The 22,058-nt window shown below is 46.0% G+C and overlaps 1 protein-coding gene across 2 annotated transcripts in view; it reads left to right on the top strand.

Annotated features, from left to right (window-relative positions):
* HIVEP3 (HIVEP zinc finger 3) overlaps positions 1–22,058 on the top strand; it is a 1,670,978-nt gene that overhangs the window by 874,269 nt on the left and 774,651 nt on the right. The window contains exon 6 of one of the 2 annotated variants that reach the window (XM_069224892.1): positions 3,398–3,485. The gene's annotated coding sequence lies outside the window, so the exon portion shown is untranslated. Of the gene's footprint in view, positions 1–3,297; positions 3,486–22,058 lie in introns of those variants that run through there. The other variant, XM_069224893.1, reaches the window with a different exon arrangement.

Genomic DNA, 22,058 nt, shown 5'->3' with positions numbered 1-22,058 from the left:
AAAACAAACAAAAAAGTAGGGGGGCTTTGCAATAAAAATGTAAATTAAAAAAAAAATAATAATAACTAAATAAAAAAGTAGGGACTACAGGGGAGCTCTTAAGAGCCCCCTTGTGGTCCCACATAGACCACAAAGGCTAAAAAAAGAAGAAACAAATTACCCCCCAACCACCTGCCCCAGTACCCCATTAGCTCAATGTGAAGGTCACAGACCTTCACACTGAGCTATGTGGATTTGAGTCCAGCTGGACTCATTTCCTTTTTTTTTTTTGTTTAGTAAAAAATAATCTGACTTTTTCAAAACATTAAACACATTTTTTGTTAAATTTAACAACAAATATCTCATTCTAAGTATATGACATATTAAAGCCTAAAAAACTCTTTCTCACTCACTTTCTTTCTCTCTCTGTCTGCCTTTCAATCAATTTCTCCCACTCACACACGTACTTAGACACTTACACACACACTCACAGGCCCACTCAGACATTTGTGCAGCCACTCACAGACCCACGCACACACTGATGCAACCACTAAAACACTGATGTATGCACTCTCATACCCAGACAGACAATATGCCAGCCACTCTCACCCCCTGATCCACCCTCTCATGCCTACTCTCACACCCAGAGAAGTTGTGGCTAACTCCCGCTGTGCACGGTGAAAAGGCTGTGCAGAGCGTGGGTTTGGGTGGTTTGGGGGTGATGGCATAGGGTCTGGCTGCAGGCCAGGTCTTGCGGGCAACCTCCCCTGCTCATGGGTGAAGGACGGCACTGTTGGGTGCTTAAAGGGGGTTGTCCCCAGGGTCTGTGACCAATCGCTGTTGCGTACAGCCTAAGGCCATGCACGCTGGTGATTGGATTAATGTATAATAATTAAAATTACTATACATTAAAAAAAAAAAAAGAAATTCATTGAAAAAAACAAAGGCTACACAGACGTCATAGTTAGGAAATATAATTTTAAAAAAATAGAAATTCACTTAAAAAAACAGGGAGGTTATAGTTTTACTCACATTTTAAACATACAAAACCATAGAAATTCACCAGTTGTGGTTAGACTTACCTTAAGTATCTATAGCTCGTACCCTACGGTAACTATAACTCACACCCTCGCCATGCACTGCTAATTAACCCACAAATTACTGCACTCATAACATCTTTGGCAACATCATTGATAATACCAATGTAATACTTGCAGTAAAAATAAATTATGGAAAAACTGTGCAGGGCGGGGACGTATAACCAATGGCTATCTGTTGAGGGTGTATATCTGCCCTCTACCTCCACCTCCATGATGTGCGATCAGGGCACAGAATTTACATTTCATTGTTGTGAAGGATGCCCGTTGATGCTGGACAGCAATGGTGTAGTCTGGAAATAGCATTACATGGGCGTTATCAATGTTCAAGGGAGGGCAGTTTGCAAGCCTCCTGTAGGAGCTTTTTCCAGTCTTTGTAGTGGAGAATCTGAGCTACCAGCGATTGAGGCGAAGATCTCAGAGGCGGTCTTCACACAGGAATTCTGTGTTTGCATTCAATGAATAACGAGTATTGTGGGTCTAATGTTTGCTCGAGTTATTAGGGTTGTAAATTTCTAACTGGACTTTTCTTGCCACATAAATTGAAAATGAAAAGTAAAACAGTTGACATAAAAAAGCTGATTCAAAGTGCCATGGCCATCATGAGCCTGAGGGTGAAGGAGAGACACAAAAGTAAACAGAAGTTCACTCGCAGTCAAACGTCTGGGCAGTTGTGCAATTATCCATGTAACAGGGCCGATTTCAAAAGGCGGTAACAAAACTGCCCCAGGGAGGGACAAACATAAAGCATTTACCAATGATAACAAAGGATTTTTGAAAGGCAAGCCCATGAACGAGTGATAGTGATGGGTGTGCGGTGGGTGCGGTTAAAAGCCCACCGAGATTACAACATATGAGAGCGCTTGTGCGCGCTAAACCTAAAATGGCAGAGAGTTTGTCCATCAGTATAAAGCTTTTAATCCCGGTTTCTAGGTAGGACACAGTTTTTTTCCCTCTGCCCCCTCCACCAGCCCCACAACATAAATCAGCAGCACCACTCATCCACTGGTCATCACCTTAGGAGTGAAGGGGATACAGGATACAAAGGGATATCCATAGCCACAGTACTGATGCGTCAAGCAGAAGGTGTGTCATGAAGAAGGGGGGAGTGTTAGAACAGTGAATGTGTTTGCAAGTGTTGGGGATTGGTCTTGATTGACATGATCCCTTGTAATGATACTTGGTGTGAACATTAGTGGTTTATTTTGCTCATGGGACAGATCAATAGTGGGTGTTTTGCTAGATACCAGCAGAATTTATGTTAAGGTTTATATTGTGGGGTTGTCGGATCTATCTGTAGGTATCCTATTTGCTTTCATTGGGTGAGGATGATTTGTCTAGTGCCCATAAAAGATTATTTGCATTTTGTCCTTATTGATGGTGTTAGTGAGTAAAGTATTGACATGGGTGGCTGTGAATGTTGATGGAGGTGACGTAATGAATATGTGTGTTCATTGATGCTGATGGTAGTTTGATGTGTTTACTGAGAGGCAGCATCTATTATTTGAGACTAGAAAGCAGTCCGTTGGGTTTTCCTAATGTGTGCACTTATACTACGGTGGGTCGGTTTAGGGATATTTGGAATGTGAGACTGGACGTGAAGGGCGATGCAATGTGTTGTATGTGAGCATTGCAGTTTAGGCTCCTTTGCTCAGGAGCACTGGACTATTTTTAGGTCTATTGATGTGGCTTCTTTGTCAGGTCTGGGGGAGCGGGAATTAATGTGTCCGTTTTGTATGAGCTGTGTTCTTCATCCTGTATTTGTGGTCGAGTGATTTGGTTTGATCATCAAACTTTGGTGATCTAGACTGTCCTGCAATGTATGACAACAACTTTTACTCACTGATCCCCCTGAAAGTATGGCTGGAAGTGCAGTCTGGCTGTAAATCTGTTTTTTTTCGCTGCTACTCAGGGATTGCATATTTTGCTACTGTAGTTTTCCGCGCAGATTGTAGACTTTTTATGGGATGCCTGGAGCAGGGGATTTTATTGAGCCCAAGTCTGAAAGATGGTAGCTATGTTGGCTGTGAGTGCGAGGACGATGCCAGGAATTCGATGATCCCGCAGGCAGAGCTCGGGTGGCTTTCCTGAATTCAACTCACTGTCCTGTTGCAACACGACTGCTTTGAGTGTGCTCGAGAACATTCCGAAAGAGCTTTAACAATGGCAAGGTGGAAGCCGATTCTTGGTGCTCTGACTCACATTGCGCTTGCATCCCATATTTTTATGAGCGCGAAAAAGTGAATTGGTATCAAGTGAGCTGGGCATAATGTCACTTGCCGGAACTTTTAAGTAATCAACCCTCTTCATCTGTCTTGCAGGTGCAACAATGCTGGGTTCCTGGAGCTGTCATTTATGGTGTGACTTCAGTCTACATGAACCTCAAGGGGACAAACCGCATCACAACAGGTTTGACACATTTCAGAATTTGAGGCATTTAAGCCATTTTATGTGTGCAAATCCACTCTTGTGGGCAACTGCAGAGCCCCATGTTACAAATGGTGATGATGTGAACCCTCGGGGCCCACGCCACATGCATCTCCATATTCATGTGCTTTATCCACTCAGCCACAATCGAAAGACGGTGATGTTGCCAGCTTTTTATGTCATGGACAGTATCAGACGTGTTACCCACAAAGCTCATGGAGGAATTAAAAACCCTCGATCATAAGTGGTAGTGTGCATATTAAAGTCCATACAATCAGTACCTGTAGGAGTAACTAATGCCCTGGCAACACCCACACTCAAATTAAGGGGGGCATTACCTTACAAAAGAAAATATATTCAACAATCGCTCCATCTTCACATAATCCCACTGCAACAGTTGGCAGATTCACAGCCCTCTGAGGCAGATTGAGGAATGCCCCTCTATATTCAACCTAAAAAAATAAATTAAAAAAACTGTGGAATTAATCTGTTTACTTGGACCCATATTAAGAGGTGCCGTGTACTCTTGCTTTCACAGTGGCTCTTTGCAGTCTCACAAAGCCGCATCACAAGCAGTATTTAATACTCTCAGACTCATTGCTGCCATTTCAGAGGCTTGTGTGAACCTGCAGAAAGACTCCTTAAAAGGATGGGTTCGTTTTAACGCCTCTGCAACAGTGAATGTTGTGTATTTGACCATCTCTCGCAAAAACATTGAATTTATTTGGTTACTCTCCCTAACAATTGTGTGTTCGAATGGGACTTATGAACCCCACCAGAAAGGAAAGTAATTTTTTTATTCTTGGACTTTTTTGACATGTGCTATTTTCGTTGAAAAGAGGCAGATTTGTTTGACTCACAGGATACGTTTACCAAGGTTGATCTATTTTGGAACTCTGTATTGATTGATCTGCGATCAAGAATGATCTCTTGCAGTACAATGAAGTTGAAGTCAGTGTTGACCTTGAGACTAAGTGGTAGTGCTCTGCAGTGTGGTGTGTGTGGTCTGCGAGTCCCCTGGGGGTGGTGACATCATCTGTTTAGCAGCTGAGTAACATTGTCATCCTTGAAGAGGCAGTGTGGTCTTTTCACCTCAGAAGTCGAGGCAGCCGATTCGTGCCGCGAGGGACTGTTGATTGCAGCTTATGCTGATGAAGGCGGCGATGCTTGTGAACGAAGCTGGTGCTTATGGATTCAAGAGGGGCATGTCCAATGAGCATGCGCCAGGTAGTCTCTGAGATTAACACTTTATCACAATTTCTTCCTATTGGCGCTATGTCATAATTAACCTAACCCACAGTTGTAGGCTGCCTGGTTGGTTGTCTCATAATGTGGTGATGCTTTGTGAAAAGGGAAAGAAGGAGTCAACAGGTTCAACCCTTTGTTGAATAATTAATGGTGCGCTATGTTTGCACAGCATAAACTGCACTACAGCATTTGTAGTACTCTCAGTATAAGATAGGCGGCCACAAAATTTGCAAAGAGGTTAAGGAGGGTAATTAATTATAATGGGACACGATGCAGCACAGCACGAAAGCTGATGTGCAGCGTTGTGTCAAAGGGAGAGTGGAAAATAGCATCAAATCTACTATATAGAACATAATATACTAAGATACGGTGTTGTTTTTCTTTCCCAATGTACTGGTAAAATTTAGGCAGCCAGGTGCCATAATACAATGGTGTTTGCGTTCTGTCCAGAGTGGGAGTTGTGTACTGGAAGGGTAGCCTGCCAGTACAAAAACCATGCTTTAATACTTTTCCTACTTTGTATGTGTGGTGTGCAATGTAGCATTTGTGCGCAGTTTTAAAACTGTAGTTGAGGGGGCTGACTACCCAATCAAGAAATAATCACAGTCTTCTCCAGAGTGAGATCTTGAAGTCACTATTTTAATCTGACTTTAACCCCCTCGTACCTATTGCTGAGAGCAGACATGCGTAGCTAAGAGCAATGTGTAAAATATACATGCAGTACCAAAATCTGTAATAAAATCAAAACTCAACACAATAAAAATCCCAAACCAAATTAGAAAAATAGGATACATTTTAATAAATAACATGACACTAAACCAACAGCATCCAATAAGTGGAACTGTAGATATTGATTTTTAAAGGTTTAAATAAAATAATGCAAAAAATCATTAAGCGTTAACTGTGGGCAACTGGTTGTGTTAGATCAGGACCTGGCTCGATTGAGGCCGATTGAGATGGTGCATGGGTTGGATACATGAACCAGGTTCACCTTGGTTGGAGGTTTACCTTGGTACTTAGGGCCTGATTTAGATCCCGGTAGAGGGAATACTCTATCACAAATGTGACGGATATACAGTCCGCCATATCACAATCCCCATAGGATATAATGAGATTGTAATAAGGCGGATGGGATATCCATCATGTTTGTGACAGAGTAACTCCCTTTGCCAGAATCTAAATGAGGCACTTAGTCTCAAAAGTGGACGTCCTGAATCTTAAGAGGGACTAGGCAGCTCCATTAGGTCAGATAGCCGCTGGGCACAGTCCTGGTGAAGTCATTGGTTTTTGGCAAGAAAATGTCTGAATTTCCAACCTAGCAGAGATCCTTTGACAGATGGATACTTTTGGTGGCTTTGCTCGGTCAATTGTTCTATGTTTGCACTTAGCAGGGCAAAGCTTCAAGCTGTAGCCAAAAGGGATTCACGTTGCTGGATGCCTTCTCTGTGAGTTCCAGCTGACTAGCATTTGCAGCTGTAGGAAAACTGTAACCAATAGAAACCTGAATCTTCATACCAGTTGCAATAGACCTCGGTTGGACAGCTCAGCAGGTTTGCCTCAGTCTTCCGAAAGTCTAAATCTGAAAATGTTTCAAAGTAACAGGTTTTTAAGGGTTGGTAGGAGAAGTCCAGCCAGACACAGCCACGGGTTCCAGGACCTCAGAAACAGTACTTGGGGGTCAGGACTCACTCCAGTAGAAGCCAACTGCTGGGTACAGGACAGGACCAGTTGCAACTGGTCAGCTTGGCTGTTTTATGAAAGGGCTCTCTTGTAACTTGTTGTATACCTGTAGTTGAACAGGAGGTCAGCCTTATGATCATTGGAGTCCATTTCTTTGTCCTGGCCACTTCCTAACCTATTGGGTAAACAGGGGGGTAACAGTACACACTTTTGCAGTAACCTCTATCTTCCTTACTGCAAACAATCCTACAGTGTGCCTCTCTGTCTACATCCAAGATGGTGAAACCCTCTCCATGTGCAGAACCTGTGTGCCCTAGCTTAGGTGTGGCAAGGGTGATGAGCAGCCCCTCCTGTGTGATCACTCCAGACCAGTTCTGAGGGCAAATCCTCTCCCACTGGGATTGGTGGCTGCCTGAATGGGGGGTACACATCAAGGGGGCCTGTCCAGGTGTTATCTGACAACTGTTGGTGACAGGAGATGCCTTTTGAAGTAAATTATGTTCCAGGGCATGGCCAAATAGTTGGCCTGACACAGAAACAAAAACACCTTCCCACACCTTGGCCTTTGTCTTTGTTTTGGTAGCAGTTTTCACACCTCATCAGGGCTTAAGCATTCACAGAGATGCAGGTAGAGACTAATACAAATTATCCTCCAGAGGATGTGGGCAGGGAAAATATACATTTCTAAAAGTTTTGTTTCCTTAATATGTATCTAAAATCTAACTTCACAATACATTTGGCTTTTGATTAATATTGAAAGGAGCTGTTGAATCATATTTGTAGCTGGTCCCTACCCTGAGGTAGCAGAATTAATATTTAATATTGCTTTGCAGTGTTTCCCGTATGGGCCAGCCAGCCTTCCTACAATGAAAATAGATTTTGGGTGTGAGTCACTGTACACTTTTAAATTCCACGCACTCTAGTTTGTGGGGTACAAGGCCTACTTAGCAATGATTTATTAATATTCAAAAGGAAGGTTTAAGCTAGGTAAATACGTTTATTTTGACAGGTCGGATAGCAGTTTTTTCACTGTTCCAGTCAGGCTAGTATGGTAGGTCTGAATCCATGTTTGCACTGCCATTGTACTGGAGGTCACATTAGGTACTTTAGTCCACTAATGGCATTTAACTTCCAGGCCCTGGGCACACCTTGTATCATATACTATGGACTTATAGGCAATATAAATATGCCAAAGAGGAGTGTACAAATTCAGCTATGTTAAACGGGGAGCATGGGCACTTAATTAACAGTAACAGTGGATAAAATCCATAGAGTGCTACAGACAGTAAAACAGAAAGGGCAAAAACCTGCTAGTAAAGGTGATCATTTCCCAAAAAAACTATAGAGAATTTATAACATTTCTCCTCTTTTACACCTTCCTCAAGGAAGCATAGGGTTTGCCACAAATCCCTGTCTACAGTTGTTAGTAGATAGGGATTTGTCTCAAATCACATGAGAGGTTGAATGGGAATGCCCATGCACCACACCTTATGGCCAACTTTCTAAAGCAAATCCTGATTCTCTCTGGAATGAAAATACACCGTCAACGCTCTGTGCAGGGTTTCTGTTACAATAGTAATGCAAACCTGGCACAAAATGGTAGTAAATCTCAGCTGCAGTGTATTGCGTAAAATAAGTGTGTTAAAAAGTGTGTTAAAATACAAAGTTTTAGTCATTTGCAACCAGACTGTAAATACCTAACACATACTTTTTATATAAATTCCATTACAAGGACACACTTGAAACCTCATCTGATAGCACCCTCCCATTACCCCTGCCAAAGAATACATATTTGCCGCTATGAAACCTTAAATAACTCCATCAATGAAAACCATACAGTGGTTACCAACCAGCCTTTAAATATACTGATTAACCAATTGCAAGCACTTACCTTTCTTTCGGATTGCAGGTGTAGTGTCTTGCATGATTTGGAACAGAACCTTTCTGGCTCCTAGCGGACTCCGTATCAGTGTGATAGAATCGCTGGAATAGAATGTAATGAAAGCTTGATTTAGAATGTTGGACTGCATAGGTACATGCAGAGGATTATATATGTGTGATTTATAGCTCTGTGTGTGGCCTAGTCATTTGCCAGTACTCAGGATGGGCAAGACACTATAACTGGCAACAAGATAGGTGACAAGTAACTCGAAGAAGAAAGTGCTCTCTTAGAGATTTTCCTGTGGTCCAAGCAAACTGCTCATGCTTGCCACGTGTGCCATTGTCGAAGTGCTGAGTTGACGGTTGTCATATGTGGAGTGAAAGCACAGCTCCAGCCAGTGTGAAGCGTGTGAATGGGAATAGAGCTTCGCTAAGAAGTCTACGCAATGTTGGTTAAGAAGCTACAACCAAGATTAAAAAAAAGGTACTGTGCTGCCACACAAAAGAAAGTTATACATTGTACAGGTTGTTATTGCTGAAGGAGGATTCAGCTGGGTTTACAAAGCACAATTAATGACAATTACCATATACAAATAGTGCTGCAAGGCAGAGTATAACCAGTTGTAAGAAAATACACACTGAAGTGTAAAATGAATAGAATAGATGACTTACTGAGCCCTCTAAAGAGAGTCATTGTGCCACAGCAGTCAACTAAAGTGCTTCAAAGAGAGGTGCTCCAGGTTTTGCCTACAGACCTGTCCATACCCGAAGCAGTTGCTGATCAAGCTGCCAAGTGTGATCAGAATAACTTCATAGGTCTTCTAAGAGCTAAAGATTGAAGGCAACAGTTGGATCAGTGAAGCTTGAAGATGGCAACTAAAAAAGAAGATACCATTCCAATTAATATTAAGAACGATTCTGAGGCCCACATATCAAAAGACTTTAAAGAGGGCTTGCACAAACGTAATCATCATACAGCATCAGGAAGCAAGCTACTCTTAACGGCGGTAATTTCCCCACTGATCTAAATTGCTGCCACCTTTCTGAAACCACTACCTTTCGATACTGCCAAAAAGTAAAATATTGGTGAGAGATGGACTTCCTAGATGGAGACATTTGAAGGTTTCATTGATGCTCCTGAAGAGGCTGATAACAGAAAGATTATCAAATATCTAAAAGATATTGCTAATGATGATGTGAAAGACGTCATAAAGAAAATTCAGAGAACTGATGAAGTCACACACTGTCAGGTTAAAAGTGCATTGCATCTCAATTTCAATCCAGTACCAAATGTCAGTTATGAAAAATATGTTTTCAGTCAAGAACGTCAAAGTGTTGATGAAACAATCAATTTGTGGAAAACCTCAACACACTCTTCAAACACTGTAACTTCAGTTTAACGATAAAGAAACCATGAGGCTTAGAGTTATTGGTGGATGCTTGTTCAGTTCATTCAGGTGACGAATACCGAGAGAAGCTCTTAGGCCTTCATTACAAGTTTGGCAGTATTTGGGCAAGCCCACCGTGCGAAATGGTGCCACTATACCGGCAGCAGTAGTGGAATAGCGATCAGCGTTACAAAACTCAATCCACCAAGATACAGACACAAAACCAACACCGCCAGGCCAACCCACGGCTAATGACTGACTGATCAATTGTTGTGCCCACCACGCTGGCACCATTCCGACCATCATATTATGAATCAACCTCCAGCACAGCGGAACATGCACGGCATACACAGTAGGCAGTTTGCACCACGGCAGAACAAAAACGCACTGCGGAAAGTAGCTAACACCACATTGGCTAGTTCAAATATCGCACACCTGATAACCATACACACACTACGCATACCTGACCACGCCACCATATAACCCCCTCCCCAACAATTAATAGCGACAAGCACGAGCCCCCACAGCCACAATCGAGACCATGCACACATTACACAAAGCATACAAAGATCACACAGCACACAAAGCAAAACAGTATCTCATCAGCACACACAGCCATACACCCCCACATGACCAGACTCCCTGTACTCCACCCGACATGTACAACACATTCCCACCCTACAACATGTCACTCCAGAAGCACCCACGGTTCACCGACAATGAGTTTCAGGTCATGGTGGACGAGATCATCAGAGTAGAGCCGCAGCTTGTGGGAGTCCAGGTTCAACAGACATCAGTAGCCGAAAAGACAGAGTTATGGCAGAGGATCGTCGACAGGGTCAATGCAGACGGCACATACCCACACACAAGGGAGGGCTGAAAACCTGGGAGGAGAAGGTGCTGGACATCATGTATCCCGAGGGCTTGACTGGCATCAGCAGAAGGCTCAACACTGGGAAGTCAGCAATACCCCCTAAGCACCAACCAAACATGACCAGCATGCCATCCCACCACTCACCAACCCACTGCAACCCACTCCACACCCCTCCTCTGCATGACACACCACCCCACCCATCCCTACTCACACACCCTGAATGCATGGATGCCAACCACAATGTGAAGAACTACATCTCCCACAATCCAATCCCAACCAATGTCTGCAGTGCAGCAGATATAATTGTTAACACAGTGAAAAATGTCGAGCCACTGCATGCTTACACAACAGGGACACAGCAACAACAGTCATACAACTAACATCTACCATATGCATCCACAGGTACCCCTGCCACTGACACCCTGCAGAGGATTCCAGGCTCAGACAGCCCTCCCCAGGATGAAGGCCCTACAGGATGTCTAGATGAGGACAACTTGCCTGGGCCATCAAGGGCCTCTAGGCAGTCCACCAACGGCACACCGGCCCTGGACACACCGGAAGACCCTAGCCATGTGGCAACAGCACCACAGCCAGACCCTGAACCCCAAACCTGTGCCCCAGGGACCCAACAATCAGAGGTGTGCCCCGTAGTACAGCAGCCAGGGTCAAGGGCACCCACCCCAGACAATGATGGTCCTACTGGGAGTGGGAACACTATTCCAGGGGCACAGGGGCCAGGGCTGGTGGGAGTGAAACCATGACTCAAGGGTCGGTACAGCCACACCAAACGACTGCCCCGGAGGGCCTCAACAAAGTCCTGGGTGTGTACCAGCACAACCAGGATACAGTGGCCCAGATCCTCACCACCGTGCAGGAGACACAGCTTCTGCAGGGGCAATACCATCAAGAGGCCATGCAGCAGTGGCAAGCCCACAATGCCACCATGGCCTCCATTGTAGGAGTGCTCAAGGACCTGACCACTGTCATGCGTGAGTCCACCACCCACCAGCAGGCCCCTACCACTGGCCACATCCCATCACAGCCCTCCATGTCAGCGGCTGCCAGTGGCATGGGGGTCCCGCCACAGGTCACGCAGGACACCAGCAACCTGTAGATGAGGAACCCCCACGCAAGCAAGGACGTCCAAGTAGACACCCAGCCGGACATGATGCCCAGACCAAGACCTCCGCCAGGAAGTGACCCTCTCCTGAACATTCTCCCTTGTGTATGGCACCCTGTCGACTGTCCACTCCCGTATCTCTGTCTACCCATTTCCAGCAGACTGGACCTGGACTACCTACAGCTGGCCTTAAGATTCTGATGATCACCGCCACCATGACCCCAATCATCACCCCTCACAACTGTACATCACAAATAAACTTCATCTGAGCACAGTGCCTGTCTACGTGTTTATTTGCCATGAGTGTGTATGGAACTGGCAATACATGTACAAGTGGCAACCCATCGTCCAGCACATACATGAGAGGGTGAGAGCGGGAGCAGCAAAATGCCGGGAGGTTGATCTTGGAGCAGGCAGTGGCTGGACATATGTGTCAATGGAGGCTACAGGCCAGGCAGGGAGCACAGAACACCACAACATTGTCCTGAAAGGAGAGCAAGACAGGGACAACAATCACTGTAGGAGTCACAGGTGCCAACTCCACACAAATGTACTGTAGGAACAGGTATACAGGGAATCTATGCCAGGCAGGTCCACAACCATATGGCCAGTATCAACACACTTACACAACACATACCAACCCAATGGTCCCACCATCACAACGCCCAGTGCCTGACCTGTCCCCATACCCACTGCCACTAACGGCAATGTTGCACTACCACCCAATGTCGACTCCTAGGATGAATTCTGCACACACGCAACAACCCTGTGTGGCACACACATAGCACCTGCAGTGGCAACTCAGGGAACTTTCCACTTCCATTGATGACAGTAGTGCACCAGCACAAAACCTGCCTGACCATGGGCCTGACTTGTACACTGTGACTACCTCAGTCATGGGCACATGTGACATCCCCCAAACCCACCCAGAGTCTGATCTGCAGTCATCACCGCCAGTGGTCACAGACAACAGGCGTAATCAGAGAGAAGGTAAACAGTTATAGAGGACACATACCACACAGTTTGCACATACCTCCATCTCAGCCGAAGTAATGTCGAATCAGCTCTGCCCTGGAGTCAGCTACATCCTCATCATCCTCCTGTTCATTTCTTCCCATGTCCCCTTCATCAGCCACTGATACAGCTACCCCTCCTCTGCATCCAGCAATGGGATGTGACGCCTCATGGCCAGATTGTGCAGCATGCAGCAGGCCACAATGATCTGCCACACCTTCTGTGGGTTGTAGAGCAGGGCACCCCCCGGAGACATGCAAACACCGGAACCTGGCCTTCAGCAAACCAAAGCATCTCTCAAGGACCCATCTGGTACGACCGTGGGCCTCATTGTAACTGTCCTCTGCAGCTAAGGTTGGACACCTCACAGTGTCAGGAGCCAGGGCAGGTTGGGATAGCCAGAGTCACCTGTGTGCATAGTGGGAAGATGCATATAAGGACCAGGAGTGCAATAGGGCAGGGACACAAGGGTGCAGTGAGCTGAGGGGCGCACACATGCAGGGGTACATACTGATGAGCCAGGCCCGGTCTCTCTGGAGTGGTGCCATCATGTGTGGAACGGTGCTGTTCCGCAGGATGTAGGAATCATTCACAGAACCTGGGTACTTGGCCGTCACCTGGGAGATGTACTGGCCTGCGAGACAAACCGCATTGACCAAATGAAAGTTTTTGCGGTTTCTGTACACCTGTTCATTCCTCCTGGGTGGCACAAGGGGAATGTGGATGCCATCAATGGCCCCAATAACATGAGGGATGTGTGCCACAGCGTAGAATGCAGCCTTGAAAGTGGGCTAATCTGCACGTCGGGGGAACCGGATGTAGTTGCACATATGTTTCAGCAGGGCACACAGTACATCCCTCAGGACGGAGCTGAACATGGGCTGCAACATTTCACTTGCGAGGCCCACTGTGACCTTGAAGGAGCCTGAGGCCAGGAGTGGAGGACTGACAACCCCTGCACTGTGGGAGGGTTAGCATTGGGATTACGTATGGCAGGCACTAGATCCGGCTCCAATTGGGACACTAGTTCCATTATGGTCACATGGTCCAGGCGATAGGTCTGGATGATGTGACGCTCCTCTAGGGTGGCAAGGTCGACTAGGGGCCTGTACACTGTGCATTCCTCATCCTCAACCGTGCATAGTACCTGGGAACAGGAAAGAGGTGTTAACATGTCATGCAGCATAGATGTATGAAGCATAACAATTCACACACATCACACATTCTAAATGTGAAATGGTTGCTGCCTGTCTGCATGCATGAGACAGATGTAAGTGAGATCATCCCGCCAACGTAACACGCCATGGCGGTAGATGGTCACTACTGCCGTGCTACTCACCATTGGCTCACACTGTTGCCAATGGGAGGCTGGAGCCAATGGTGATCGCCTCCTGTGGTGACGGTAATGTCTACAGCGGATGTGACAGCCATTTCATGTGCTCATGCTCACTTGACTCCTGAACCTCGTGCACAGAAGACCTCCACTGTGTGTGCTGCTATGTACCGACTATGGTAGCCAAGATGCCCCATCCAGCAGGAGACAGGACCCCAGCCTTCACCCAGGAGGAGTTGGAGCGGCTTGTGGACGGGGTCCTGACCCTGTATGGACAGTTGTATGGGGCACCAAAGCAGCAGGTGAGCCCATTGTCATTGTCCTGTATCTGAGCTGTGTGCATGGGGTTAGGGCCCTTGGTAGATGGCAGTGTGACTGGAGCATGGACATGGGTGAGGGGCTGAGGGCTACGTTGGCTGACGACGTGTAACTGTGAAAGTGTGATGTGTGCTGTCCACTACAGTCCCAGGAATGCCACACTACATGATTGTGTTCTTCTGTCTGTCATCCATTCAGGTCAGTGCCCATCAGAATAAGGGGATTTGGCATGCCATTGCCAAGCAAGTGCGGACCTTGGGGGTCCATGCCCGGTGGAGCACCCACTGCAGAAAGCGGTGGGAGGATCTGAGACACTGGGCACGGAAGACCGCGGAGGCCCAGCTAGGGACGTCCTCCCAATGAGGGAGAGGTGCCCATCAGACCCTGACCCCCTAATGTCCTGCATATTGGCGGTGGCCTACCCTGAGGTGGATGGGCGCTTGAGGGCAGCACAGCAGCCACATGGGGGTGAGTACTCACTGTCACTTGTGGCATGTGTTAACATGGTGGCTCTGGGTGGGCACCATTGGGTAGCTGTGTCATGGATGCTAAGTACTCTGATCTCCACCATGGGTTGTATCCATCTGGACAGGATTTACATCACAGGTGTAAGTGATGCCATGCTGTCAGTGGTAGCAGGCCAGACTGCTTAAGTCAAAACAGTGTTGCCATCCACTTGCTGTACCTGCTTACCAGCACATGGCAACTGGATCTTCCGAGCTGGGGTGTCAGGGCATTGTGATTGGTTCTGACCAACCACTGTGCCAGGGGTGTATCCATGTCCACAATCAGCTGACAGGCACTGCATGTATGGTGGAATGGGTGCACGAAGTGGTGATAGTGCTTCTTGACATAGGCCATGGGGGCCTGCCAACTAGCCGTGCAGGATCCTCTTGGGTGTCCAGTACTTGGCATGCCTGTATCAACGGCTATGGGTGTGGGCAGGTGCTAGATAGGTTTGGCGGGTATGACACTCCTCATGTAGAGATTTGCCTCAGTCAGACCATCAGCGGTTGATATGTGCATCGTTGCAGTTTTCCCCATGGTGTCACCAATTAGTAGGATGTTTAGAGGTGGGCATCATGTTTAATGAAATGGCATTAGATGCTTATGTTCTACCCTGTGTGACAATTGTGCTGGCAATGACCAATTGCACCCTGTCTCTCTTTCTCTCTCTCTCTGTACTCCTCTGTCTTTGTGTGTAACTGCATCATCTGGCGAAGGAGAAGAGGCACTTGCGAGTGGGGTTGCTGCAGCCCACGGGACCCAGGAGTCTGACACCAGCGGAGCCGAGGGGACCAGTGGGACAGAGGGCGAGGGGAGTGCCACGGGGAGAGACAGTATTGACCACTGCATCTTCAGATTCCTCCTCTGATGACGGCTCCCTGGCGGTGTCGGACCCATCTAGGACCACCCCAGCACCATCCTTGTCCGCCATTCCCATACCAGCACCGCCTACCAGATAGCTCCCCACCCAGTTGCCCATGCCTGCTCAACCAAGAGGGTGGTTATCTCCTTCGCAGCAGGCACCACTGCCCCAGTCAGCCCTGATGCCCTCAGTGTGGAGGCTATTGGCCTCCTGAGGTCCATCTCTGTGAGGCAGACAACTATTGTTAACGCCATCCAGGGACCGGCATCCCAGATGCAACAGACAAATGCATTTGTGGAAGGCATTCACGGTGACTTGTTTGGCATACAGAGATCGTTTCAGGCTCTGGCCTCATCGTTGATGGCAGCCAGTGTTCCTTCTTCTTCCGTCCCCCCCTCCAGCTACCTGTTCCCAATCCCACACTCCTTTCTCCTCACCCATCCAAGGCACACCTACTGACCCACATGCATCCACATCAACAGACATGGTACACATGGACAAACATAAGCACCATGGATGCCACCACTGCCATGCAGACACTCAACATACCCATGCAGATATGTCAACATGCACACCCTGCACTGACTCCCCATCCACCTCCCCCTCAACACACCACTCACACCTGCAGTCAGCATGAAATCGGTCACTATTCCTGCCAAATGTGGCCTCACTGCCACCGTCACCACATCTTCTGTCCATGCACCCCATACACCACTGGCGCAGACACCACAACGGTCAACACATCCACATGCAGCACATCCACTATACCTGCAGACATCACTCCAACATTCACTCACACTTCCCTCCGCCATCTCCCTTCATCTCCACCCCATCTCCTACCAGTACATCTCATTGCACACACTCACTCACCCACCCAGCAGTCACCCAGCACACACATTTCATCCACCCAGCCACCTGCACCCATGGCACATCCATGTACACACCTCACAACCATTCCCACTCCCTCCACTCCCAAACATTTTTCCAGTGACTTCCCATGTGTACCCAAAAAATGTTTCCTGCGTGAGTTTTCCATGTTCCTCACCACTGACCCAGTCCCTATTTCCCCCCAAGCACATGCTTCCTACGCCCCGCCTTCCACATCCCAGTCTGCCACTGCCCATGCCCCTCCACCACCTACCACTTCCACCCCTGTCACATCCAGTGCTCGTGCTACCAAACCCAAACCCAAGCCCACTCCCTCCTCATCCCAGGCCAAGCACACTCCCTCCACTTCCATGGCCAATCCCATGCCGACACCCCTTGTTAAGCCCCCGTGATCCAAGGGCAAGCCCAAAACGCAGCCCACTACTAAGCCATTCCATTCAAGGGCAAAACAAGGGACCCCCCATCTAAGGGCCCCTCTAGGGGCCCCCTTCCAGGGCCAGATGGAAGAATCCCCCCTCCAAGCCCAAGAAACCCCACCGCCACCCCTCACCCCTGGGGTGCCTGCATTTCTCATTGATGCCTCTGCCCTGTGGGGGTCTGCACTTTGCAGTCAGGAGTAAAGTTGTGGTGTATTCTTGAGCCTAGTGTGCTTGGGGCACTATGGATTTTGGACTGGCCCTTGGCCCTGTATGTACATATCTTTTATATATATTTTTTAATATATGGTTATCATGCAGCGCTACACCATTGGTGTTGTTGTTTCCTACCTAATCCTGGCTTTCATTCACCATGTATGTGTGGGGGTGGTGGGTATTGGTGTGTGTGTGTGTGTTGGTACGGGTGTTTGTTTGCGTGTGTGTGTGAGCACGGCTTCCCGTGTCGTGTGTGTGTGTACTAACGTCGTTCCCTCCGATGCGTGCTAGGCTGGTGTACTTATGGTTGGTGTCTTGGTCACTGTCGCCGGTCTGGGAGTTGCAGGACCAGTTGGAGTATTGGAAGGAGTTGCATTTTGCGTGCCATGGGGCCAAAAAACATGCCTGTGTTCTTGAAGGTGGGTGTTCCATTTATATTGTTCGTTTCCACCAGGCTTTTGGTGGCGGTGGTTCCGCCTCAGAAAGCCTGGCGGTGTGCAACCTCGTAATATGGACGTGGGATGCTGCCTGTCCACCAGGCTGGGGATGGCTGCTGCCTGGCGCACCGACACTTCCGCTGTTGCGGGCTGAACGGTGACTCGGCTGTGTTCTGCAGGTACCTTTCCAGGACTTGTAATATGGCGGTCTTCACTACCGGGCCCGCGGCGATGCGGCTGCCAAACTCTGATGAGGGCCTTAGTCTGGAGTGAGTGTTGATGACAGCCAGAGCTGAGAAACATGCTGAGAAACAAGCTGCTGAAACGGAGGACAGAAGTGCCCAGAATGAGTCAGACACGAGTGTGCAAATTATTTCGAAACAAAGGACTGAAGAACACAAAGTGATGTCTACATTTAAAAAGGTATTGTCGTTCAAATGTGGATTTTTGTTTCCACATGAAGGAAATTGTCCAGCCATTGGACAGATATGCAAAGGATGTTTATAGGACTATTTGCGATTTGTAAAGCTAAGGAAAAAGTAAGTACATCATGGTGCAAAGACAAAATGGCTGCTAGAACATTCTAGAAGCAGACAAAATGGCTGCTAGAACATTCTAGAAGCAATGTTTGACGTACGCCTACAATTCCAGGCAGTGACACCTTGGAGGCAAATAAATACTACACAAAGTCAATTGTCATCTAAATGATCGTCAAACTGTTTTTCTGCATCACTAATAAATGAAGGTGAAGAAAGTGATTGTGCCATGTCGACGTGTATCGATGTGTACCTCAGAAAAACGTGTACATGTCGGACTGGTCGCATGTGAATAAAAATATCAGTCAAAAGAAAGTCCACATGCCAAAGCCGAAAAATCATACAAACGCTGTCCCAAGATTACATTGAAAATAAATGGTTGTTCAGTACCTTTCATTATCAATAGTGGTGCATCGATAAATATAATGCTTGAAGAGAAATATAATGAACTGTCTTTGGTACTGTGACGTATGCCGTCAAAAACCAAAGACTATGCTTGGGCTGCATCGGCACACATGAAGATTCAAGGCTCATTTCTAGCAACAGTAAAACATAAGAAAAAGAAAGTAGAAGCACCGATCCATGTGCTTTAAGGTACAGTGGCAAGTGCCTGTTTGCGGCTGACGTGAGACTGATTTCTATGAATTGCGAAATGAATTCTCATCACGAAATAGTAAGTCAATTCCCTTTGTTGTTTTATGTTTTAGGAAAGTTAAAGTTAAAGTGAATCGTTACTTAAGCATGATATTATTGAGCATTCCACTGAACCAACACCATGGGTTTCTCCCATAATAGTAGTGCCCAGAAAGGACAGTGAAGGAGCTGTGCACATATATGTTGACATGTGCCAGGCGAATAAAGCAATTGCGTGGGAACAACTTCCAGGGCCACAAATTACTGACATAACACTATTGAATGGTGCAAAGGTGTTCTTTCTTCTGCATTTGAATAAAGGTTATCATCAGTTGTAACTTGAAGAAAGCTGCAGGTACATCACAACCTTTTCTACACATGTTGGTTTGTTTAAATATAAGAGACTTGTGGCCTGATTTAGCTATTTGTGGACAGGTTACTCTGTCACAATGCTGACGGTAATCCCACCCGGCGAAATCTAAATCCCATTACTTCCTATGGTGTTTAAATTTTTTGGACAAGATATCCATCACTGTTGTGACTGAATAACCCATCCGCCAATGTCTAAATCAGATCCTTAGTTTTAGTATGTCATCGGCTGCAGAAATTTTCCAAAATGTCATTCAACGTGTCATACCACCTGTTGTGAATACATTGAATTATAGCATGACATATTCATTTTTGGAACTACATAGAAGGAGCATAACAGAGCTCTCACACAAGTATGTCAATTACTCAGTGATGAAGGTTTGACTTTGAATGTAGACAAGTGGGAATTCAATAAGACAAAACTGAAATTCTTTGGCCATATCTTTCCCGATGGGGACATGGTGCCTGATCCGGCAAAAGTACAAACTTTGACAAATGCTGAAACCCAACAAGATGTTTCAATGGTACATCATTTTATTGGAATGGCCTGTTACTATTCAAGATACATACAAGACTTTGCCAGTGTTAGTGCTCCATTACCTGAATTGACAAAGAAAAATGTTTTGTTTCACTGGTCAAACGAATGTAAGAAACGCTTCAAGAGAATCAAACATGCCATTGAAAATACTATGGAAATTGTGTTCTTTAATCCAAAGCGTCATACAGAGATAGTGATTGATGCTAGCCCATTCAGGTTAGATGCTATACTTGCAGAGCATATTGGACACCCAAATGCTAGATGGCTTATTGTGGCCTACGCTGGTAGATGTTTTTTCTAAAGTTTGACTGTGATATGGGCTTGTGAACATTTCCATGTGGTTTTCTAGGGAAAGCCCATCTTTGGCAATCTAAAAACCAAGATGCTGCCTCGATTTGAATGATGGGAATTTAGATTGCAAGATTGTAAGATTATACATTTGTGCATCATCCAGGAAAAGATCAGAATCATGCTGACTATTTTTTGAGAGTGCCTATACAAGGTCACGGTACTCTATCCAAGATGACTGAGGCCTACATTAATTGTGTTGTTAAGTCAAGTACATCAGTTGCTGTCTCATTATCCCAGATTGTCACGGCCACGAGTCATGATAGTGACCTTCAGAAGTTAAGACATAATTACACATCAGTTGTAAAACAAACACATTCGACCTCTCAGTAATGATAGTGAATATCAGAAGTACAAAAATGTCAGAGATGAATTGTCCATAACTCTGGAAGGAATTATACTGCGAGGGTCGGGAATCCTGATTGTGAAGAGTCTGCGACAAAGAGTGGTTGAAGTGGTTCACAAAGGACATTGTGGTATTGTTGCCACAAAGATCTCTCGCCGATACCGTATTTGGTTTCCAAAGTTAGACCGAAGAGTTGAACAGGAACTAAAGACCTGTCACATATGCAATTGTTTGTCAACCAAAGATACTCAGCATGCTCTGAACATGTCAGAACTCCCTAAACATGTCTGTGAGAGAATAGCCAGTGATTTCTTTGGCCCACTTGATAATGGGCATCATCTAATTGTAACTGTAGATGAATACTCATATTTTCCTTTGGTTGAAGATCTCTCATCCACGACTCATGAACGAGTAATCAAAAAACGTGATTGGCTAGTTTCCAACATGAGGCATACCAGCCTTTGTAAAGTCTGACAATGGTCCTCCCTTCAACAGTAAATAATTTAAAGAATTTCTGAAGCATCTGAACATAAAGCATCAAAGATCACTCCTTTATGGTAATAGGCCAATGGACTTGTTGAACGTTTTATGAGTACTCTAAAAAAAATAAATGCAGCATGCAACTCTTGAGAAGCTAAATTTGAAAACAGTATTGAATTTAACCCTACAAGCTTATTGGTCAACACCCAACTCGACCACAGGTGAAAGTCCTGCAACTTTGATGTTTAGGAGAGCAGTGACAACCAAGTTACCCCAATGGACCACCGAAAGAGAAAAAAATGAAAACATGATTCATACAAGGGACTTGGTTGAAAAACATAAAATAAAAGTTTATGTAGACAAGAGGCAACATGCAAAAGACATCTTGTTCAGAAAAGGACATTTGGTGATCACTAGGCAGATACGCAAAAGAAAAGCTGATATTCCTTATGATGTTGAACCTTTTCAAGTGGTGTCTACCAAAAGACACATGGTGACTGCCCAGTGCCCTGGGAAGTTCATTACCAGAGACTCTTCTCACTTTAGGCCTGTGTCTTCAACTCAAAATGGTGAAAGAAAGACTGACTGAATAGTCAATGACAGTTGCTGATCCTTTGCCATCTTTAACAATCTCTGACCCAGAAGACGACAGTATACAGCTTCCAGGAACCAGACTGGATTGGATGATCAAAACGCCAAGAAGATTGATTGAAGCGATATAATTGTATATGTTTATATATATGTGTGTGTGTGTGTATGGCTAATGATTTTCAAAAAAGTTTTATTTTTTCATTTAACAGAGAGGGAAATGTAGTGTCTTGCATGATTTAGAATGGATTCTTTCTGGCTCCCAGCGGATTCCATATCAGTGTATCGTAATCACGAGAGTATAAGATAGTGAAAGCTTTGTTTAGAATGTTGGAGTTGAAAGGCACACACATAGGAATAGAGACGTGTGATTCATAGCTCCGTGTGTGGCCTAATCATTGGCGGGTGTCCAGGCTGGGGAAGACACTACAGCCAGCTCCTGGGTATGAAAGTTTGTTTCTGGTTTCACCTTCTGCCTCTCCCTTGGCTTCACAAAACAGAAGACCTCTTCCCTTCCTTTTCAGCCTGAGAATCC

The sequence above is a fragment of the Pleurodeles waltl genome, chromosome 3_1 (genome assembly GCF_031143425.1).
Source record: "Pleurodeles waltl isolate 20211129_DDA chromosome 3_1, aPleWal1.hap1.20221129, whole genome shotgun sequence".
NCBI lineage: Eukaryota > Metazoa > Chordata > Amphibia > Caudata > Salamandridae > Pleurodeles > Pleurodeles waltl.
This window is presented reverse-complemented; position numbering and strand designations above follow the sequence as displayed.